Source organism: Lytechinus variegatus, chromosome 3 (genome assembly GCF_018143015.1).
Source record: "Lytechinus variegatus isolate NC3 chromosome 3, Lvar_3.0, whole genome shotgun sequence".
Classification (NCBI taxonomy): Eukaryota; Metazoa; Echinodermata; class Echinoidea; order Temnopleuroida; family Toxopneustidae; genus Lytechinus; species Lytechinus variegatus.
In genome coordinates, this window is record NC_054742.1 from 54341090 (window position 1) to 54363497 (window position 22408).

Consider the following 22408-nt stretch of genomic DNA (forward strand, 5'->3'; position numbering starts at 1 on the left):
GACAGCTACTTAATTGTCCAACTACCACACTTCCACGTCAAGAAGTCTAGTGTAGTCTACGTTAGCACATTCTGACTGTATGCCAGTTATGCCCCTTATTTTGTTTGAGCGACTACTTTTACGAGATGAATTTCTTAACGTTGTAATAATCATCAATGGCATCATTGATTAGTATTGGTTATCGATTGACTATGATTGCTTCAAGTTATTGGACGCAGTGGGTTGGTAGCGCTATATAGGGCAAGGGGCAATTGCTTTTCTATGACTTATCCTTATCACGTATTCACTGTACTGGGTAATTAGGAAAACGATGAAGGAGAAGAAGAGAGAGAGATAAAAAGAAAAGGGAAGATAGAAAAGTAACAAAAATTATACAAAACTTGAAGAAAAAAATACGTCCGAGAGAAAATTAGGTCGCCTTGCCCCCCCTCCCTCCCTAAACGAGGCAGGACTTCTTCTTCACTCTTCGCCCATGCTCTTTTGTGGTCCATAGTCCTACATTTCAAAAATTCTCCATGCACACCATTGCAAACGAACTCCTTTATCGACGGCTTTTATGCCGTACACCGAGGTATATAACTTATGATATGCCAAAGCCTGGGGTTATTTTATGAAGCTTCGAATCTGAGATGAAATTTCAACCAATCCAATGTTTTCCTTTCAAAACCCTCTCATTTACTTCCTAGACATTTTCTTTTCTCCTTGCAGATTCTTTTCCTCTGACCTTGTGAACCTGTTGAATGTCAAGGCAAAAACCAAACACCTCCAGACACAAATAAATGCCACTTCAAGACGATAATGTAAAGCCTCCGAGCATTCAGGATGTAAGTCTTGACACCGTTATGATAAGAAAGAGTGGAAGTCAAGAAGAGCAGCTCGGGGTAATCAAATGGTTGCAGGTTGCTTGTTCAGTGGCTTAGAAACCAGGTCGGGGGTTCAAGTTGACACTGAAGATTGTCTTTGAAGAAAGAAGCTCTACTTTGAACTATCCTTTAAGACCTCTATATGCCAAATGACAGTTGTGGTGTCATATTTGATTATTAATTTCATGATTTCATTTTTATGATGAGGATATAAACACAAATCTGAGATATAATTTATGCCTACCTTATAGTCGCAAATAATGGGTAGTGCCGTCTGATTTTAAAATTAAGTTAAAAAGAGGGGGCAAACCTCTGTTTTCATTGCATTTTTACAAATTATCCATTTGCTTCTGAAGGGGGGGGGCACGTCCCCTGGATCAGACGGACTCGTCAGGGGGGCAGGGGTAAGTCCCCAGCATGAGTTTTGACTCGTCAGGGGGGGGGGGGGGCAGGGGCAGACTTAGGTACGACAGTGGTCGCACATCAGTTCAAACCGTTGTCGATCGGCCCATCTGAATCAGTTCCAAGTAGGGGTCTGGATTGCATGCATTAGCAGCAACAACTCTTCAGTTTAAGCAATTTCATCCCATTGAGTATGCATTAGAGATTTAGAGTGGAATGGTAAATTGGGTCATAAGACAACGGGATCATAAAAAAGTCATATAATCTATGTGAAGACGACTCAGACCTCAGACCGAGACCATGGTCAAGTACGTCCAAATGAAGAGAACGATTAAGTTACAAATTGCCTTCTAGTGTTGTATTGTCCCTGTACAAGGTCTATTGGGATTAATTCAGTAGTTAGTTGGGTGAAGCACCTCTAGTAACAATTTGCCTGACGAGTCATTGGGCTAAAGTCGACAATGAAACCTGGACATTAATTTCATCCAAAAATATGAGCTCTACGAAGGCAAACATGGCAAAGCATAATGATGGAAAGGGTTTACCCTTTATAATCATGGAGCATAACCAATATGGTTGACACATGCCTATAATGTGTAGTGTTAAATGGCCAGCACCATTTAGTTTATGTATCAATATCATTATCTATGTCTTCAAAATTAAATGAAATTGACTTACACCTGCGGGAGCTGAAAATGAGATGTTTAAATATCGTGATGTGCGAGATAACTGCAGCCGTGATCTCGTAGAAAGGTGCCTCAGTTGTGCGTTCGCTGAAGGTGCCGAAGGGTTGTCATTTTGTATGAAATAGTAAGGAATATTCACACCTTGAAAGGATAACAAAAAAAAAAAAACAAATAGCTATCTTTAATTAGAGTCATCGTACTTACGTTTGCTTTAAAATTTCAGATGAAATCAACATTTTAACAACCTATGTTTTGTTGAGTATTTCTGTTTTCATAAACCTATTATTTATGAAACAAAGTACAATATTCATTTGAAAAAAATAACGTAGATAACTTGATGTTTCAAACAATAATACCCCTTTTCCCTTCATTATATTTTACATCAGACTTCAGCTAATAATCGATTCACAAGAACTTATGCCTACTTCTCATTGCAAAGTATATAATGAATCATAAACTGTCTACCACTATGCTTTGTTTATTGTTGAATTTGTGCAGCATCTCAATGATCTATCACTTTGTTTATACATCGACATGGGTACTGTCTTAAAGCAAAAATGAAAAAAAGACGCATCATTGATTTGATTTGTGTTTCCTTGTCTTTGTTTATTTGGTTGGCTAGGAGACAGACCATTCGACTGAGTTACTAGTCCTTGCACATGACACGAATGGGCATGACATTCTTCCTGTCTCCGACTTTAATATGTTGTCTTCAAATCGGACATGAGTTTTAGCTGCTTAAATGACGCTCAAAATATATGAAAGTTCCTATACTAAGAAAGTATACGACTTCAAAGAAAATAATTTAGCATTTGGTAATAATCTATGCTGTGTATTATGTACAAGTATTTCGGGTTTTTTTTTGTTTAGACTCGCACTGTAGTAAAAAATAAATTATTGGAAAAAAAAACATGCGATTTAGTCAGTGCCGTATCTAGATCGATATATGGCGAATGGGGCAAATACTCAAGTTGCGCACCTGCAATTAAAGGGATGAAGTGACCGTAGACATTCAATTAACATTTGTATTCGAAAATTTCTTGCGCATATTTTCAAATGATACATAGGGAAAATGAATTATAAAGAGGATAAAAATGGCATTAAACAACAGTCCCCGTTTTCTTGATTTTAGAGATAAATGTATGATAATTATGATCAAATCCTGTATAATTTCAACGATGTAAATCTAATTATGAGTTTTTGGCTTGCCCTTGAAAGCCGTCAAAGACTATTTTGTTTAATGCATTCACCTTCCTTTTTATTTTTTTTTTTTTTTTTGGGGGGGGGGGCGCAAAAACACTCAAATATACGATATTTTCCATATTTTCGATGTTTTCCTCCTTTACTCTATTCTTCTTCTGCACAGCACCATGTAACCATTTTTAGATTGTTAATTGCCTATTGACAATCATGCAGTAATCACAGTGTTTTCCATTTCCCCTTTAAAAACAGATCCTTACCTAAAGTTTTCTTGGCTTGTTGTTGGTCGAGCCAGACATCAAGTCCCTTGTATGATCTCGTCTGATGTGGTCGAAGGGTTAACCACAGGAGGAAGACGATTGCGATGAGACATAATCTGAAACATCGCGTCCAACCGCGAAACTGTGATCATGGAGAGATGGAGGACGAACAAAAAAGGGTGGAGAAAGGGGCGGGGAAGGGGTTAAAAAATGACATCATCACCATCACGATACATTGGTGTCGTATAGCAGTTTTGCTTATTCATGCGATTGAGAATAATCACTATGTCTAAGCAATCATATAGGCCTATCTTGTCATTGTCATTGTTCAATACTCATCTACATCCGACAAAGGAAAGTTAATTGGTGGTGTCGAAAAATCTGTTTATTTGACGGTCAATCGGATTGGGGTCGCCCGAGCCACTAACCCGTCTCTGTGGTCTAGTGGTTAAGGCACAGGCGTTCAAAGCTGGGGGCCCGGGTTCGATTCCCGGCAGAAACATTTTTTTCGGCATCACCAATTTTTCCAAAATGGCAGATAGCTCTGGGGAACCTTGATTTGAAGCTTCGCCTACTATTGTTCTCTTCATTCATTTCTTTCACAACATATTTAAATACAAAGAGTTGCCAAAAGCTGTTGTACATGTATATTGTCTCATATTGATGTATAATTCTTATTAAAAATCCAACTGCAAGCCCCACCCCCACTGTCCCAACCCAAATAGGCAATACACAGTAATAACACCCCGCCCTATGAACTCGACTGTTAAATTGTGTCTGAGGCAAAAGAACTTGAAAACATAATTATTTCAAATAAACTAATATTTCTATCGACATCTCTCCCTTTTTTATGCTCTTGATGTGCCAATCCATGCACCCATTACACTGGACAGACCTTATTACTCTGTCATAGCAATTCCCTTGGATAAGAAGGGCGCCGGAAGATTAATATCACTAAACATCTCGAGCGGATAACTGAGCAAATCCTGTAATCGCATAAACGTTTCTTCTTCTGAATCCTTTCCCCATCCCCTTAACCATTGACTGGCCATGAAGTGACATCCGTAGAGGCCTATTTGAGAATATACTCCCATATATTCACGAGTATATATATTCCACAATACTTTTTTTTTGTTGTCCGATTGTGAAAAAAATGCATCACGTGATAATCTGTAAGTTAAGCCGTCAAACATAATGATGTTCTACCTAAAATGAAATTGTATTTCAGTGTGATTTTTTTAAAATGGGAATGCGTTGGATTGTGTATTACTTAAGACAGAAGTTCGGGGACATTACATTATGATTTCTTAGCTTTGACTAAAGTTGGTCATACAGACCTATTTCAGTTTACGGGTCTTAAAGAGGTCTTTCTTAAATTAGACCGTTTCCAATTTCAAATATAAAGCAAATAATCACCTTTTTAATTTCAATGGATGAGGCAAACTGTCATCTGGACGATAATCACCGTCGACATTTCAAGTTATTAACATAATTTCATTGGAGAACAAATTCATTATTTTAAGTGGAATATCACAATCATTTAAGAGTAATTTCTCTATTGAATGTTTAAACACCCTCTGTTAATCACCATACATGGTCAGAATTACAGTAGAATTGAATAATGCACTTAGAAAAGAGCATCGGAAACTGCAATTCTCAATTTTAAACTTCTCGCTATTGCTTTAAGTTGTGGCAGTGTAATCCCATAAACATTTCAACTGTGACCTACGGCTAAGCAGCGATCATATTTCTAATATTCCATGATTTCATTTTAGAATTCCGAGATGGAGCCACAATCCAGTCCTTTCTTCTTTCCTAGTTAGGGGCAAGGTCGGATTTGTGAGTGCCTCCATACATAAAATTTTGAACAAGGCACTCCATCTTTCACGAAACATTATAAATCAAATCAAACTGACTCAACTTTGTTGAATAGGAACTTAGGAAGTAAAATAGCATCAGACAGGATATCACACTAAAAATAAAGATTCAAGTTTGCTTCTCAAATAAAACTCAAGCATAACATTTGGGCGTAATCCTGCACCCTATAATGGAAATAGGTAAAGAAATACACATTTGTATTATCATTTGCACTAGAATGTATTTATTTTCAACGCAATTTTAATTCGGTTGTGAGCGGAATCTGGTTAGAATCTAAACAATTTTTTAATGAAGGGCCAAATCTTCGACTGTAGGTGGATTCAAGATCATTCAATTTGAGCGCACGAGATGATGGTTCGTGAGCTGGCCTGTATTGGTCTGGCTAGAAGGGATAAACCCGAACGTAATAGGGCACTGGCGGATGGGGGGGGGGGGGTTCCGTCCCTTGCCCCGAGAAAGTTTGGTATTATTTGTTGAACATGTAAATTATTATGTCAAAATCTATAAAAAAATTTTCATTTTTCATTTTCATTTAATAAAAGATATTTTCACTCGCTCGCGACTTCTTAGAAATAGTCTAACATACGCCATGGTATGCCCCCTGGATTTTTTTTTTTTGGGGGGGAGAGCTCATTGCGTCAATGCAAAAAGGGTTTGCTCAACCTGCCCTTCCATACTGCTCTACAAAGAGCACAATATTCTGAATTCTAAAAGAAAGAAGGAAAAAGAAGGAATGTAAAATGTAAGCCTATATCATATCATATCATCATTCTAAAAAAAATATATCAATTAATTTCCCATTTTTTTGTCATCTCAGTTGTAGGTCATCAATAATCATGTAAATTTACATTGGAAAATATAAAATTTTTATCAGCAGTACTCCATTGAAAATGTGTTGTTTGTTTTTATCACTTCAGAGTGTTGATTTGGTTGTTTGGGAGTTTTCATCTTCGACCCATCACGTAATTCTCCCTTGACAAAACGAAAATCCTGTGTAAATTCTTGGCTTCAAATGGGGCAAGACCAAAGGAAAGTGCAGCAGTATGATCCAATTATATATGAAGTGAAAACTTCCCTCATAATAATAGAGAATGTCTTTCTTCGAGATATCGAAAAACAAGACGAACAAAAACATGCAAAATTCTTTTAAATTTGAAATTTAAATAAAGAACTAGCCTTCTCCGTCATATTTCATAAATAATCTTTTGATAGAATATGGACTAACAGAGATTAGTAAAACAAACAGGAAAATGGATACAAAAATTCATAAATGAAATCAGAAATACATCAACGGATTTGTTCTCTCCAAAAGGCTTCAACACTTCGATTCACTTATTTCACTTGCTGATAACGTTCCTCATCAATGTTAAAAGTGAGCAAATTTCCTTTTTTGGTCACAGCCCCCCCCCCCCCTCCACTCCTTGCCCTCTTTTCTTGGTCATAATGGTGGTTGTGTGATGGCGGTACAATCGCTCCAAGCTCTCTTGACACTTGCTCCAGTTCACAAACACACTAAACATGTCAAGAGTTTTGTGGATTGCCATATTTCGTTTTCCACTTTAGGGGTCATTTGTAGACAGTGAGAGAATTGTTCCTGAAACGTTAGAAGGTACACTTGACTCGTATACAGCTCAAGGGGTAATTGGAAAGACGTGAGCTACACGAAAAAGCATGTAGGTCTACTGCCAACATGGTTGTGATCCGGGCGTGGGGGGGGGGTGCTCCCTCAAATTAAATGTTGTGTAGCAGCAAATAGTCGTTTCCTTCTCTATGACAAAAAAAACAAATAAGCGAAATTCTCAAGAATGGCAGCGCACCCCCTACAACAGCATGGGTGGCTACCCAGGGAGGTTGGGGGGGGGCGTGCACCTTTCAAATCTCGTTCTTCTTTTTTTTTTACAGCAGACTGTGGTGGTCTAGTCCCCTGTTATACATGTAGGTCTATTTGCGTATCTACTATGTTTTAAAAGCTCCTTGGGTTTATAAGGGATGGAATCCTTGCTACCAGGCGCGGATCCAGGATTTCGAAGGGAGGGGGGCCCAAATTCGACCTGATTTTGGCGCCCCTGTGTACTTTTCGGAAAAATGGCGGCCCCCATAGGCGGTGGGGGGACGTGTCCCCTCCTAAATTTTAGACGGGGGACGGTCCCCCCTAAATTTGTTTATGATAAACTTTTTTTTTTTTTTTTGGCTGGGCAATTTGTTTTCCTGGTTCCCCCTAAATTCACGTGGACTCCCCTGAAACGTGTGTTGCCCCCCCCCCTAGGTTGATGGTTTTTTTTTTTTTTTTTTTGCTTGTCAAAAATTTTTGGTTTAGCAACTCCTAAAATTTAGGTTGATAACCTTTTTGGGGGGCGCTTGTCCAATTTTGTACCTGTGTCCATCCCAAAAATTCAAGTGCACACCCCCTACATTTTTTGGCTTCTGCCGCCAATGGCGGCCCCTCCCTCCCCCAGGCAATCATAAGTGCCTTAAATGCATGTTGAATTATCTTATTTCATAAGCACATGAATCAGGGGCGGATTCAGCCTTCGCCAATAAAGGGGCCACATTTTCCCCGATCGGCCGCTCGAACATTTTTTTTTTCGTTTGTTTCTTTGAAGGGGGTAGTCCTATAAGTCACCTCTTAGCTTTATTCTCTAAATCAACATAAATGTATAATATCATAATCCTTGTTTTATAATGACCGCGCGAAGCGCGAGCAATTTTTTTTGAAATTGTATGTATTTTTTCCTAAAATTTGAACATTCTGAAAAAAGATGTGCCTGCAATAAAAAGTAACTGCGAACGCGAAGCGCGAGTATAATTTTTTGATAAACGTTTTGAACTGATTGGAAAGGTAGGCCTACCAGTCCTGTTAAAGACTGCATACAGTTAGCAATGAAGACGTTAAAGATTTCAACAATCAAATAATGCGAGCGCGAAGCGCGAGCTGAAAATTTTTGACATTTCTACATAAAGAATGGAAAACTTTAATCAGTTTTTGTAATCATGAACAGGATAGCTATACAGTATAACTAAACAATTGATGCGAGCGCAAAGTGCGAGCGGAAAAATTGTAGTTTTATACCTAGAACGGGACACTCTATTCATGTTTCCTAAATCATGAAAAAGATGAGTAATGCGAGTGCAAAGCGCGAGCAGAAAATGTTTGTATACGTTTTGAACTGATCGAAAAGTGCCTTTTAACGACTGCTTGCATTTAGACATGAAGACATTACATATTTCATTAATCAAATAATGCGAGTGCGAAGCGCGAGCCGAAAATTTTTGACATTTCTACATAAAGAATGGAAAAATTAATAATCAGTTTTTGTAATAATGAACAGGATAGCTATACAGTATAACTAAACAATTGATGCGAGCGCGAAGTGCGAGCGGAAAAATTCTAGTTTTAGACCTAGAACGGGACACTCTATTCATGTTTCCTAAATCATGAAAAAGATGAGTAATGCGAGTGCAAAGCGCGAGCAGAAAATGTTTGTATACGTTTTGAACTGATCGAAAAGTGCCTTTTAACGACTGCTTGCATTTAGACATGAAGACATTACATATTTCATTAATCAAATAATGCGAGTGCGAAGCGCGAGCTGAAAATTTTTGACATTTCTACATAAAGAATGGAAAAATTAATAATCAGTTTTTGTAATAATGAACAGGATAGCTATACAGTATAACTAAACAATTGATGTGAGCGCGAAGTGCGAGCGGAAAATTTCCAGTTTTTAGACCTAGAACGGGACACTCTATTCATGTTTCCTAAATCATGAAAAAGATGAGTAATGCAAGTGCAAAGCGCGAGCAGAAAATGTTTGTATACGTTTTGAACTGATCGAAAAGTGCCTTTTAACGACTGCTTGCATTTAGACATGAAGACATTACATATTTCATTAATCAAATAATGCGAGTGCGAAGCGCGAGCTGAAAATTTTTGACATTTCTACATAAAGAATGGAAAAATTAATAATCAGTTTTTGTAATAATGAACAGGATAGCTATACAGTATAACTAAACAATTGATGCGAGCGCGAAGTGCGAGCGGAAAATTTCTAGTTTTAGACCTAGAACGGGACACTCTATTCATGTTTCCTAAATCATGAAAAAGATGAGTAATGCGAGTGCAAAGCGCGAGCAGAAAATGTTTGTATACGTTTTGAACTGATCGAAAAGTGCCTTTTAAGGACTGCTTGCATTTAGCCATGAAGACATTACATATTTCACAATCAAATTATGCGAGCGCGAAGTGCGAGCGTAAAAAAAATCGAGATTTCGAACTTGAACGGGAAACTCTATTCGCGTTTTGTAAATCATGAAAGGGATGAGAAAGGGAATCTTCCTAATACGAGCACAAATGGCGAGCAGAATTTTTCGATATTGTGATCTGAAACTGGATAACTGAATGAAAATGCGCGCGCGTGTTTCAGATTTACACCTAGAATCTAGGCATTCTAAACAATCTTTTATCATGAAAATAAAAGCGAGCGCGAAGCGCGAGCTTAAAATATTTGATATTCCGATCTGATATTTCAAACACTTTGTAGGAAACTTGTAAGGTGGATATAAATCGCACTTGATAAAGAGCTGATATGTTTCATTATTACTTTAATTTTGAGACATAGGACCTTGACATCCTTAGGACATACATATGAATATGATGACTATATATCTTCCTATTCATCTTGCTAAGCGCGAGATAAAACAAAAGTGACAATTTAATTATTAAATTGATATCTTAGTATTAATGCATAATGAGGGCGCGTAATCTGATGATATTATGGCCTGAACACTGAACATTTCAAGCACCTTTTTATTCATGAATAGGATGCATCATTAATTAGTTGATATATTTTTAACCATTAATGCGAGCGCAAATCAGGAGCAGTAATTTTTGATAAACTGTCATGAAAAGGGGATTTTAAGTAGTTTGTTATACAATCAATATTGAGTATCAGTTTCAGTTTCTCTTGAGACATACATAACCTGCCAATCAAAAATGCAAGCATAGCAGCGCTGGCTGATGCGTTTTGACAATCAGACCTGAAAAGGGATATTTTGAAAACTTTATGGAATACGTGAAAATAATAGGTACCTGATAAATCAAATTCGCGAACGCGCAGCGCAATTGGAAAATGTTAATATTCAGACCATAAAACTAACATTTTTACAGAGCACTTTTTAAAAATCAATATGTAAATCACAAAAATTAATGAAAGTTCGATTTCCAAGGAGAAATATGTTTTGTATACTGACTTCCAAACTTGATATTCAAGCTCCGTGTTGAACAAGATATTTTGATCACTTAACAGGCAATGCGAGCGCGAAGCGCGAGCGAAAATTTTATATAGTGACATAAAATATTTTTTCCAAGTCTTCCTCTCATCTTATTTTATTCATTCGTCTTCCTCCTTTTCTTTTTTCTTTCCTTCCTTTTTCTTTCTTCCCCCCCCCTTTTTTTGCTCTACCAATAGGGGGTCCGGACCCCTCGGGTCCCCACCTGTATCCGCCTATGCATGAAGAAGATGCAATTGAATAATGGTTTTATAATGATGTGTTCATGAATAAATGTAATATCACTTTAACAAATAATCGATGCGAGCGGGAAACTCGAGCGATTTCTATTTTAACCATTTGATGCTTTCAATTCGTTTAACTTCTCATCAGAGTAGGCCCTGCTAGAATTATGTGAGCGGGATCCAGGCGCGGATCCAGGATTTCTTAGGGGCCCTAATTTCAAGTCAAGTAATAATCGTTCCGAAATATTGACTCCCATTTTAGAATGGGTAATGTCTAGTTCAGTTACTTCTCACAGAAACCTCTTTTGCATTGTAGGCATTCTTCGTTCTTGTGGGTACTCCCATTATTTTTTTCTTTTCTACTTTTTACTTCAGGGGTTGAAAAATCTTACGGGGATGACGCCCCTGTATCGCCGCGTATGAAAACTGGTTGTGCAATAACTAAATTGTATATTCTGCATGAAAGAAAATTAATATTTTATTTTGGGTAAGATATTCTTGAAAAAGATATAAATTTACATGTTTTTTATTATAAAGGTGAGGTAGATTCAGTAGTCAGCACTCATCATTTACTAATTGGGAGTGCACTGCCTACTTTGATCTGTCAGTGTTTGGATATATTATATAATCTTTTGTTATTCGCTTGAATTCCATTCAAAACAGTGAGTTGTCTTGTCAGTCCTAATCAGCAAACATTGGCTCTTCCGCTCTTGCAACAATCATATAAAGTATCAAAAGGTTATGCATCTTATAATCTTGCTCAAATTTTATATACTCCAAAAAGATTTTCAAAAGAAACAAAATGCGTGTAAACGGTGTATATAAAAAGAATATAAGATACTAAAGATAAATTACTGTAAAAATATACTTTATTGTCAGTGTCTTTATAAATATGAAAACAATGCTCTTAAGTTCGCATCATTTTGGACGATAAGTTCTTATCTCTCTCTTTCATACAATACTAGTGAAACATGAATTCCAAGGTCCCATGTATCTTGTATACATCAACTATTTCAAGATGTAACAATAAATGTAAATGATAGCAATGCAGTTTAGGCCTGAGTAAATCCACGTAATATTTTCAGTGGAATTCGTTTAAAAAAAAAAAACGTGATTTCCCACTGTAGGTTAGAAAAGAAAAGGTGTCGTATCATCAACTGTATATAGCTGTCTTTTACGCATTACTACATGAAACAAAAAATATAGGAACGATATAAACCATAGAGTTATTTCAGTTATTTGAGTATTTGACGATTCGTCAAAAAATAAAAACGCATCCGAAACTTTCACCATTACAATGAAAGTATCATTTATTCTTTTACATATTGCACACTAAAAAATAAAGGTTCAAAATTGAACCCCGAAAGGTTCTTGCAAAATCAGCACCCAATGGGTTCAAAAATTGAACCCCTGATTTGGGGATTAAAAATTGAACCCTGCGGTTGGGGTTCATTTTTGCACCCTGCGGGTTCAAAACTGCACCCCTAAATTTCAAATTGAACCCGCAGGGTGCAAAAATGAACCCCAACCGCAGGGTTCAATTTTTTAACCCATAGGGTGCTGATTTTGCATCAACCCTTCGGGGTTCAATTCTGAACATTTATTTCTTAGTGCTTGCAAGTAAACTTCAAATTTCTGTAAATAATATCTATCAATATGTCCATCAGTGTTGTAGTCAAGGCTCAAACCTCCAAGGCCAAGGCTTTAATACCCAAGACCAAGGCATCAATCCCCAAGGCCATGCCTAAAAACCTCAGGGCCAAGGCATTTCAAACTTTCAATATATGGAACAATGAGCCAACAACAAGGCGGCAGTTCGAATATCAGTTCGCTCCCCTACATGTAGGTCGATCATCAATTTGCCCTCCCCTTCGAACATCATTTTGGCATCCCTTCGAACTCAGCCTGTTCGAATCATCCCTTCTTCCCCTCATTATCAACCCCACCCCCCCGAATCACTCCCCCTCCCATATCCCCCCACCCTTCTCAACCCCCCTTTTCTACATTCACCCCCCCTGGCGCCCCCTCTCCTCTCACCTCCCCACACCTCATAATACCCCCCCTCCCGCACAACCCCCCCCCCGCATCAATCCTTCCAGCCCCTCTCGACCCTCATCACCCTCCCCCTTCGCATCAATTTCCCCCCCCCATCCCGGACCCCTCATCCCTCCCCCTCCCCCCGATCATCTCCCCCTATCCTCCTCCCCGCCCCCCCTCATCATTCCCCCCCTCCCCCTCATCCCACCCCCCCGCCCATCGAGTATCAATTTTGCGCCCCCCCTAGTTCGATCATTATTTGGCCCCCCCCTTCGAATATCATTTCGCCCCCCTAGCTCGAGTATTAGTTTTGCGCCCCCTAGTTAGAACATCCATTCGGCGCCCCCTAGTTTGAGTATCAATTTGGCGCCCCCTACCTCGAACATCGATTCGGCCCCTCCCCAGTTCAAGATCAATTTAGCGCCCCCACTTCGAACATCATTTCGGCGCCCTCCTAGTTCGATATCAGTTCGGCGCCCCTACATGTAGGTCGATCATCAATTTGCCCCCCCCCCCTTCGAACATCATTTTGGCATCCCTTCGAACTCAATTTGCCTTCCCTAGTTCGAATATCATCCCCCCTAGCTCGAGTATCAATTTTGCGCCCCCCTAGTTCGATCATATTTTGGCCCCCCCTCTTCGAATATCATTTCGCCCCCCTAGCTCGAGTATTAGTTTTGCGCCCCCTAGTTAGAACATCCATTCGGCGCCCCCCTAGTTTGAGTATCAATTTGGCGCCCCCTACCTCGAACATCGATTCGGCCCCCCCCCAGTTCAAGAATCAATTTAGCGCCCCCACTTCGAACATCATTTCGGCGCCCTCCTAGTTCGAATATCAGTTCGGCGCCCTACATGTAGGTCGATCCTCAATTTGCCCCCCCCCCCCGTTCGAACATCAATTCGGCCCCAGTTCGAACATCATTTTGGCATTCCTTCGAACTCAATTTGCCTTCCCTAGTTCGAATATCATTTCGCCCCCCTAGTTTGAGTATCAATTTGGCGCCCCCTACCTCGAACATCGATTCGGCCCCCCTCCCTAGTTCGAGTATCAATTCGGCGCCCCTACATGTAGGTCCAACATCAATTTAGCGCCCCTAGTTGAATATTAATTTGGCGCCCCTACATGTAGGTCGATCATCACTTCGGCCCCCCCCCCCCCCGTTCGAACATCAATTCGGCCCCCAGTTCGAACATCATTTTGGCATCCCTTCGAACATCATTTCGGCGCCCTCTTATAATAGTTCGAAACTCGATTCGGCGCCCCTACATGTAGGTCCAACATCAATTTGGCGCCCCTAGTTCGAATACCATTTCGCCCCCCCCTAGCTCGAGTATCACTTTGAGCCCCCCCCCCCCCCAGTTCCAACATCAATTTGGCGCCCCTACGTCGAACATTAATTCGCCCCCCCCCCCCGTTCAAACATCAATTCTTCCCCAGTTCGAACAGCATTTTGACATTCCTTCGAACATCATTTCAGCGCCCTTTTGGTTCGAACATCATTTTCTTTCCTCCTCTTCCTCTTTTTTTCTTCTCGTCCTTTCCCTCTGCGTCTCCCCTTTTCTTTTCTTCTTTCCGCCTTTCTCTCTTTCTTTTTTCTTCTCTCCTTTCTTCCCTCTTCCTCTTTCTCCTTTTCCCCTTTTCCTCTCTCTTTTAACCCTCTTCCTCTTTTTTCCTCCCCCTCCCCTCCCCTCCCTTTTCTTCTCTTCCTTCCCCCTCTTCCTCTCTTTTCTCTTTCTTTCCCCTCTTCTTTTCTCCTTTTCTTTCCCCTCTTCTTTTTCTTCTTTTCTTTCCCCTCTCTTTTTTTCTTTCCTCCCTCTTCCCCTCTCTCCTTTTCTTTCCCCTCTTCCTCTTTTTTCCCCCTCTCCCCCTCCCTTTTCTTCTCTTCCTTTCCCTTTTCTTCCCCCTTCTCTCTCTTTTTTCCTCTTCTTTCTTCCCTCTTCCTCTCTTTTTTTTTTTTTCTTTTTCCTCTCTCTTCCCCCTCTTCCTCTTTTTTTTCTTCTCCCTCCCCCTCCCTTTTTCTTCTCTTCCTTCCCCCTCTTCCTCTTTTTTCTCTTTCTTTCCCCTCTTTTTCTCTTTTTTTCTTTCCCTTCTTCTTTTCTTTCCCCTCTTTTTTTCTTCTCTTCTTTCCTCCCTCTCCCTCCCCTTTCTTTTCTTCTCTTCCTCCTTTTCTTTCCTCTTTTTCCTCTCTCTCCTTTTCTTCTCTTCCTTTCCCCTCTTCCCCTCTCTTTTTTTTTCTCCTTTTCCTTTCCCTCTCTTTTTCCTTCTCTTTCTTTCCCCTTTTCCTCTCTCTGTTCCTTCCCTTCCTTCCCCCTCTTCCCTTTTTCTTCTTTTCTTTCCCCTTTCCTCTCTCTTTTTCCCTCTTCTTCCTTCCCCCTTCCTCTCTCTCCCCCCTCTTCTTTTCCCCCTCTCCTCTCTCTCTTTTTCTTTTTTCTTTCCCCCTTTTCCTCTCTTTTTTTTCTTCCTTTCTTCTTTTTCTTCTTTTTTCTTTTTCTTTTTCTTTCCCCTTTCTTCTCTCTTTCTTTCTCTCTTTCTTTCCCTCTCTCTTTTTTTTTCGCCGAAGGGGGGGGGGCCAAGGCCCCCTCGGCCCCCCCATGGATCCGCGCCTGCTTGCTACCGCAAGACTATATACATCGACCTTTTGGCCAATATGTTTCTCAAACTTGAATCATGTCATGGAGATTTATCGTTATTTCAAAATATTTTCCATCTATTATTTTTTTTAATTGATGATCCCATTGCCAGAGGGAGAAGTTTCAAGGCAAGGCAGGAATACCAAACGAGAAGAAACTGAGATGATTTTTTTTTTCCAGTATGGTCTGAGACTCCATAACTAGGGCATCACTCATTTTATTGAATGGATCATATCTCAGTCGGGTCGTATCTTGTACATAAGGGTTTTATATCAAACTTTTGTATTTCGACCGTGACTGACCAAAACATCTGGGAGATATTACCATCTCGAATAACGTATCGACGGGGATTGAGAACCGAAATAGAATCTGATGTGGCACAGTTTATCTAAACAGATATCCCTCACGGATTACCCGACTGAGCTGGCTCATCTTTCATTCTATTTCATCAGTTCCTATCCAATCCTGTCGTCATACTTCTCCTCCCCGTTTCCTTCATTTACCTCTGTTTTCTCATTATGCCTCCCATCACCACATCATTTCCCCTTTCAAATATTTCTCATTTTTATTTAAAAAATATTTTTCTGGAGATTTTTTCTCGATCACTGGCTCATTGCCATACGCAACATGGGATTCTTTTATGTAGGTGAACTTGATCATGAAATTAAATTCGCGATCTTGCTGTTACAAGGCCCGTTTTCCCCTCAGGTTTGTTTTCTGTTTCCCCACCCTCAGGCGCACCCCCTTCGAACCAATTATGCAGTAAAAGATGAAGCTGTAAGAGCTTCAAACCGATTGTAATTAAAATATTGTTTAAATTATAAGGTGATTGATCTAGGAAAGGTGAAGCCCATGCAAACAAGGGCCGCGGAACGGGGGGGGGGGGGGGGGGGGGGGGGTCTTCTACTTTTCAGTAATGTTCTACAAAAACTTGAAGTCAAATTGGGATTTTATGCGTGTTCTCCCCCCTTCCTCTTTCCTAATGGTCCTTATATAGGATTTCTTTCATGCTTGCGCTTGGAAATTAATTATGAATGGAAAATTATCTCACAACCAACAGTATTAATATTGTTTGCTCGGCAAAAGTAAAGGATACAATATTATTAAACATAACATAGTGCTATGTTGGGCAGGGGCGATAGAGCGACTGAGAGAAAGAACGAAAGAGAGAAAGAGAGAAGGGGGAGAGAAAAAATATGGGGATGGGGCGACACGGTGAAAAGGAGGTGAGGGACCAAAGAGAAGCAGCCTAGTATGATGTTGACTTGTGAATAAATCGGATACATCATGTAGTGCATGATACCATCCACGATTACATATAGGCGGTAATAGGCCTAATGATATACATGCGAAAAGGAAATCCACAAAAGTATATGTATCCTCCCATAACATTCATGACATTCATTTCAATCTCTACTTGCCTTTAACTATTCCAAACTTACCATTCTCTTTACCCTACAAATAGGAAGCATGGTTACTTAATGTAGACAGGCGACAGTAAATAAAAGTAATTCCAGAGTCACATACTACGGCTTGGCATCACAAAAGTAGAGTTTTTACAACCCATGATTGTCTATTCTAGATCTTTGGTCCTATACAGATGATTCAAAAGATGATAATGTCCCTTGTTTTCGGGACATGATTCGCGGGAAATATTTACAGAGTTTCGTTCCGTCTCCGCACCCAGTCTCCGCTCCTCGCAGCAGGTCGAAGTATAATGATCCCTAGTAATGGTTCCCTCATCCAGCTTTAATTGCTATCAGTATCACTGATTGCTATAATTATGATGAATCAACCCGAACGGGTAGCATTTTTTCCAACAGAAGATGGCAAAATGACAGAATTTCCTCCTGGTCATAAAAACGTGTATTTGTAAAAAATAAAGAATATGAAAATAACTGTGGTGTCATCTCACTCGACCAGGCGAACAGAATGATGATGTGATGGTGCTTGCATCAATATTTGCTGCAAAATAGCAACGGACGCGTCACAAGGCGGCCAAACGCGGAGCTCGGATCAATGATTCCTATCGACAGGGGGTGCCATGTAATGGTGGAATTGGTGGTGGCGAAAGTGGTGATGGTGGTGGCGGTGGTGTGTGTGTGTGGGGGGGATATGCGTGTGTGAGGGTGTGTGTGGAGGGGTATTCAGAACAATTGCCACTTTGGGCAATTTTAGGACCAATAAATTCCAAAAATTATACCATGTTTAACCCCACCCGCAACCCGAGAAACAAGACCTCAGTTGCGATATGCTTCCGCTTAGCATAAGAGCCCCCCCACTCACCCAAAGGAAACTTTTCCGATATGCTTGCACATAATTATCTATTTTCTGCGCGATATTCTGTTTCTGTTTATGGTAACTCCCTTATAGGAACTCGGCAGAACAGCTTTTTGCTTGTAAACGCCAAGCTGGTATACCTATAGGAAACATTTTAAAACATTGTGATTGAATCTTCTGCATCGCCTTTTTGGGGTCCAACTAACGTAGTAAATATATCAACCGGATTTAAGCTTGCCATGAAGGCAATTAACTTTCCGAGCTGTCAATTTTATTGTCTCAAAGCCACGGGGTTAAATCATTTATGACAACTAAAATTATTTCACGGTTGGTCTTCTGCGGGGGTTCTACGGCCAAGATGGGTGATCCAATTAGGCCTATATGTACATCGCTTTATTGGAAGCAAACAAATTCGAGCGAGCTGTTTTTTTTATTCAGTTGGTGGCTGGAGGGGTAAGATGTACTCAGGGCCTATAGCTTGCCAGTCATTCAGTCATTGTAAGGTCTATTACTTGATAATATGTATCAAACTTCGGCCTATGCCCCTAAGATTATTGTCGAAAAATATACTAAATTCGCAAAAAAAATTAAAAACTGAAGTAACTGTGTTATAAACGGACATTAGATATGGTCTATTACGTTACATGATGCCTAAAATAGATCGATTATACATGAGTGAGCTCACAATGGGCCTATTTATCATGTTAAAGCTAAGTTATCAAATGAAGAGGTTTTATATTTTAGCATTTCATGGTACTAGTATTTCCTTATCCATTTTCATTAAGATTTCCACATATGTTGCATTTTACTCTGCTTTTTGAAACGTAAAAGAATACACAATTTTGTATATGATTTCTATTACTTTGTATTATGTTTCAATGGAAATGAAATATCAAAACACATCTTGGGCCCGTTGCAGAAAGAGTTGCAATCAATCGCAACTCTAAAAATCATGCGCAAGTCCCGAATGCGCGTTGTTGATTGGTCGAAAATCAAATTGCGCGTGATTTTCAGAGTTGCGATTGATTGCAACTCTTTCTGCAACGGGCCCCTTGTGTCATATAACTGAAACCTTTTTTGCAAGGTCTTCCGTTTTTTCTTTTCAGTATCGGTTTAGAAAATATCGGTTTATGCCTAAATGTCATTTATACGACTTGGTCTACCGAAAGATGAATCGTAGATTACAGTATGTGTAATTCATCGGAAAGGGAATTTGACAAATCTTTATTCTGAAATAATTCTTGTGGCTTTAGAAATATGAACATTTTGCATTATTGTTAACGCTTGCCCACCCATGCATGATCGAATGAATAAAAATATTTTTTTTTACACAGAATTTACAAATAGGTGCACGACAGTTTTTGTTTGTTGAAAGCCTTTTAGTTAATAAAATACGCAATCTTTATTTTGGTTGAACTTTGTGTAATATTTACCTTGCGTACTCTACTTAATTTCCTGACTGATTTGATTAAATCATCCACAGTGGTTCAATTGCACTGATCAGCGGTCAATTGTCACAATCAATGGAAGGCAGTTGAGTTCTAGTATGCTGCCCTCTCTCGAAGTGGTCGCTCTTTATTTCATATTTCTCTATTTGTATTAAAATGTTATTCCTCGAAGATGTTTAATCTTGTAGGACCTACTAATATAATAGGTGGATGGGTGACTAATCTATATTAATACGTCATATAATCGTCACAAATATGACGTCGTATGGATCGCCTTTGCCAACGACGTCCTACTTACGAAAGTGACTGCCGCGTATAATCTGGAGAGATTGAAGAGCGCCATCATATTAAACAACAACAACATAACTTCAATACACTGATGAAAGATCTTATAACGAAATAATTATCAAAATGTAAAGTTTGTGCACAGAATCTAACAACGAACTTTGTAGTACTAGAGCAGTAATTAATATCATCGATCTTTATATCCATTTTATTACTCGTGTGTTGTTTCTTCCTCATTATAATTCAATCATCAGATCTATCTCAAGAGTGTGTATGTATGTGTGGGTGAGTGTGTGTGTGTGTGTGTGGGGGGGGGGCAATGACACTCTATTTCAAGTTCAAGTTTTATTTTAATTTTCATCATTGACATTATAAACAAATACAAATCAAACATACATCATTATACATAAACAAATACAAATAAAAATGATTTCAATCATTACAAATCAACTACAAATTACAAAACATTTGTAAAATAATTGACAAAATCTTGTGTGGAAATGAGGGGATCCACTAAATAGCATTGCTTGTAGAGCGTAGATCCCCTAAGATAATGTATCAAACAATGAAAAATTGGGGACTCATTCGCATGTGTATAGAACATACAATGAGCTAAATAAAATAATAGGAATAGAAATAAGCGAGAATTAATAAGATGACAGAAATACGGGACGATACTAAAAACTCAAGCGAAAACAAAGACAGGACGAAGAATAGAGAGGAGAGACAAGGAATAAAGTACTGAAGCGAGAGCGAGAGAGGAAGAGAGGGAGAGGTCGAGGATAAGTAGGGAGAGGCAGACACAGAGAGACACACACACACAGATAGATATGTTGAGAGAAAGGATGAGAAAGAGAAGGGGAGAACAAGAAGGATTATTACAAATTATTAATATGAAACGAGCTATCTGATTGGCTAAGAGCAAGTTATTTCAGTGACAAATGATACGAGCTATCTGATTGGCTAAGAGCAAATTATTTCAGTGACAAATGATACGAGCTATCTGATTGGCTAAGAGCAAATTATTTTCAGTGACAAATGATACGAGCTATCTGATTGGCTAAGAGCAATATTTTTCACTGACAAATGAAACGAGCTATCTGATTGGCTAAGAGCAAATTATTTCAGTGATAAATGATACGAGCTATCTGATTGGCTAAGAGTAAATTATTACAAATGAAACGAGCTATCTGATTGGCTAAGAGCAAATTATTTCAGTGACAAATCATACAAGCTATCTGATTGGCTAATGTTTTCACTGACAAATGATACGAGCTATCTGATTGGCTAAGAGCAATATTTTTCACTGACAAATGATACGAGCTATCTGATTGGTTAAGAGCAAATTATTAGAAATGAAACGAGCTTTTTGGTTGCCTAAGAGCAAATTATTTCAGTGATAAATGGAACGAGCTATCTGACTGGCTAAGAGGAAATTGTTACAAATGAAATGAGCTATCTGATTGGCTAAGAGCAATACTTTTCAATGACAAATGATACGAGCTATCTGATTGGTTAAGAGCAAATTGTTACAAATGAAACGAGATATCTGATTGGCTAAGAACAAATTACTTCACTGACAAATGATACGAGCTATCTGATTGGCTAAGAGCAAATTCATCATTTTATAGATTCGGGTATATGGCATTGTCAAATCAGTCTAATTAAAATTAAGATTGCGATCAAAGGTGTTAATACATGTTTTTTCCTTGGGGGATAGCCTATTACTATAAGACGCCTGATTTGTAAAATAGCTCAATTTGTATCGGTGAACATGGCTGCCTCGACTGTCTAACTGATTTGCTTCAATTCTTGAACAGATACCAGATTCAGATTGAAAAATTCAAAGACGCAAGATGATCCAAGGAGGATGCTAAAATAATCTTAGATGATATTCGAAAACAGGATTGAGGCTGAGGCTGGCATCACAAACTGAATCAACATTGCGATAAGGGGGTGTTCTAGGTTCGACTGATCCCCTTCAGAAAGAGGATAAAAGACGTCAGTTGGTACTGACGTTGATTTATCCTGTGGAATTGACTTTCAGGAAAGCAAATAGAGTAAAAGGTGGGTCGGAAGGAGGTCATAAGAATCGTGAGGGCTGTAGACTTATGGGGGCACTGAAGATGACAACGTTGTTCATGAAGATGAGGACATGACCGCACGCAGATTTTTTTTTGTATGGGGGGGGGGGGGTGAGAAACATAAAGAAAATTGTAGAAACACGAAAGCGAGGGAGCGAAGCGATCAACCTTGTCAAGAGGGCGCTTTTGCATTTTCTTATGTGAAATTGAAGGATATCATGCACACATTTAGTGAATTTTGTGTGATGTGTGAAATTCAAATAATGGTAAATGTTCAAAAGTTTTCTGGGGAGGAGCAACTGCCCCCATGCATACGGCCATGGATGAGGAGGATGAAATATGTTCAGGGATACCGGTATTACTAAAATTACTACTACTACTACTACTACTACTAGCTACTACTACTACTACTACTACTACTACTACTACTACTACTACTACTACTACTACTACTACTACTACTACTACTACTACTACTACTACGACTACGACTACTACTACTACTACTACTACTACTACTACTACTACTACTACTACTACTACTACTACTACTACTACTACTACTACTACTACTACTACTACTACTACTACTACTACTACTACTACTACTGCTACTACTACTACTACTACTACTACTCTACTACTAACTACTACTACTACTACTACTACTACTACCTAGCTACCTACTACTGTACTACACTACTGACTACTACGCTACTTACTACTTACTTAACTATACTACTCTACTACATACATTATACTACTACTACTACTTAGCTACTACTATACTCTACTAGCTACTAATACTACTACTACTATACTATATTATACTACTCTACTA

General features: G+C 39.1%; 1 pseudogene; it reads right to left on the reverse strand.

Moving 5' to 3' along the window:
• Positions 1–17431, reverse strand: part of LOC121412230 — a 28650-nt pseudogene extending 11219 nt beyond the window's left edge.
• Positions 17432–22408: the final 4977 nt, after the last annotated feature.